Genomic DNA, 2500 nt, shown 5'->3' on the forward strand with positions numbered 1-2500 from the left:
CAGGCCCAAACCTGCTAATATTCAGAGATCGGGCATTGACTCTATTTTTTTGGCAAAATTATTATATACTAAGTGAAAAATGTCCAAAAAGTTTACAGCACCTGGTATTCCCAGGCGGTCTCCCATCCAAGTACTAACCAGGCCCAAACCTGCTTAGCTTCTGAGATCAGACGAGATCGGGCATCGCCAGGTTGGTATGGCCGTAAGCGAAGACTGCTGCAAAGAGAGGGCTATTTAAAGAACAGCCAATCTAATCGCCAGTACTTTATATAAGTAGGAAAGAAAACCCAAAAGCTTAAATCAATCAATCAATCACCTTTATTTATATAGTGCTTTAAACAAAATACATTGCGTCAAAGCACTGAACAACATTAATTTGGAAAACAGTGTCTCAATAATGCAAAATGATAGTTAAAGGCAGTTCATCATTGGATTCAGTTATGTCATCTCTGTTCAGTTGAAATAGTGTCTGTTTTTATTTGCAATCAAGTCAATGATATCGCTGTAGATGAAGTGACCCCAACTAAGCAAGCCAGAGGCGACAGCGGCAAGGAACGGAAACTCCATCGGTGACAGAATGGAGAAAAAAACCTTGGGAGAAACCAGGCTCAGTTGGGGGGGCAGTTCTCCTCTGACCAGACGAAAACCAGTAGTTCAATTCCAGGCTGCAGCAAAGTCAGATTGTGCAGAAGAATCATCTGTTTCCTGTTTTAAAGCACCTGGTATTCCTAGGCAGTCTCTCATCAAAGTGCTAACCAGACCTAAACCTGCTAAGATTCAGAGATCGGGCATTGACTCTTTTTTTTTTTTTTTTTTTTTTTTTAATGAAAGATTATTATATAATTCGTGAAATTTTCCAAAGAGATTAAAGCACCTGGTATTCCCAGGCAGTCTCCCATCCATGTACTAACCAGGCCCAAACCTGCTAATATTCAAAGATCGGGCATTGACTCTATTTTTTGGCAAAATTATTATATACTAAGTGAAAAATGTCCAAAAAGCTTACAGCACCTGGTATTCCCAGGCAGTCTCCCATCCATGTACTAACCAGGCCCAAACCTGCTAATATTCAGAGATCGGGCATTGACTCTATTTTTTTGGCAAAATTATTATATACTAAGTGAAAAATGTCCAAAAAGTTTACAGCACCTGGTATTCCCAGGCGGTCTCCCATCCAAGTACTAACCAGGCCCAAACCTGCTTAGCTTCTGAGATCAGACGAGATCGGGCATCGCCAGGTTGGTATGGCCGTAAGCGAAGACTGCTGCAAAGAGAGGGCTATTTAAAGAACAGCCAATCTAATCGCCAGTACTTTATATAAGTAGGAAAGAGAACCCAAAAGCTTAAATCAATCAATCAATCACCTTTATTTATATAGTGCTTTAAACAAAATACATTGCGTCAAAGCACTGAACAACATTCATTTGGAAAACAGTGTCTCAATAATGCAAAATGATAGTTAAAGGCAGTTCATCATTGAATTCAGTTATGTCATCTCTGTTCAGTTGAAATAGTGTCTGTTTTTATTTGCAATCAAGTCAATGATATCGCTGTAGATGAAGTGACCCCAACTAAGCAAGCCAGAGGCGACAGCGGCAAGGAACCGAAACTCCATCGGTGACAGAATGGAGAAAAAAACCTTGGGAGAAACCAGGCTCAGTTGGGGGGTCAGTTCTCCTCTGACCAGACGAAAACCAGTAGTTCAATTCCAGGCTGCAGCAAAGTCAGATTGTGCAGAAGAAGCATCTGTTTCCTGTTTTAAAGCACCTGGTATTCCTAGGCAGTCTCTCATCAAAGTGCTAACCAGACCCTAAACCTGCTAAGATTCAGAGATCGGGCATTGACTCTTTTTTTTTTTTTTTTTTTTTTTTTTTTTTTTTTAATGAAAGATTATTATATAATTCGTGAAATAGTCAATGATATCGCTGTAGATGAAGTGACCCCAACTAAGCAAGCCAGAGGCGACAGCGGCAAGGAACCGAAACTCCATCGGTGACAGAATGGAGAAAAAAACCTTGGGAGAAACCAGGCTCAGTTGGGGGGTCAGTTCTCCTCTGACCAGACGAAAACCAGTAGTTCAATTCCAGGCTGCAGCAAAGTCAGATTGTGCAGAAGAATCATCTGTTTCCTGTTTTAAAGCACCTGGTATTCCTAGGCAGTCTCTCATCAAAGTGCTAACCAGACCTAAACCTGCTAAGATTCAGAGATCGGGCATTGACTTTTTTTTTTTTTTTTTTTTTTTTTTTTTAATGAAAGATTATTATATAATTCGTGAAATTTTCCAAAGAGATTAAAGCACCTGGTATTCCCAGGCAGTCTCTCATCAAAGTGCTAACCAGACCTAAACCTGCTAAGATTCAGAGATCGGGCATTGACTCTATTTTTTGGCAAAATTATTATATACTAAGTGAAAAATGTCCAAAAAGCTTACAGCACCTGGTATTCCCAGGCAGTCTCCCATCCATTTACTAACCAGGCCCAAACCTGCTAATATTCAGAG

At 40.2% G+C, this 2500-nt stretch overlaps 2 non-coding genes across 2 annotated transcripts; both read right to left on the bottom strand.

The window, feature by feature from the left end:
* Positions 1-89: 89 nt before the first annotated feature.
* Positions 90-208, bottom strand: LOC113102134 (5S ribosomal RNA). Its single transcript, XR_003290662.1, has one exon. It is a non-coding gene; the product is annotated as a 5S ribosomal RNA (ribosomal RNA).
* Positions 209-1137: 929 nt separating this feature from the next.
* On the bottom strand, positions 1138-1256 carry LOC113102136 (5S ribosomal RNA). The gene has a single exon (XR_003290663.1). It is a non-coding gene; the product is annotated as a 5S ribosomal RNA (ribosomal RNA).
* Between the last annotated feature and the right edge of the window lie 1244 nt (positions 1257-2500).

Source organism: Carassius auratus, unplaced genomic scaffold, assembly GCF_003368295.1.
Source record: "Carassius auratus strain Wakin unplaced genomic scaffold, ASM336829v1 scaf_tig00217692, whole genome shotgun sequence".
NCBI classification, from domain to species: Eukaryota; Metazoa; Chordata; class Actinopteri; order Cypriniformes; family Cyprinidae; genus Carassius; species Carassius auratus.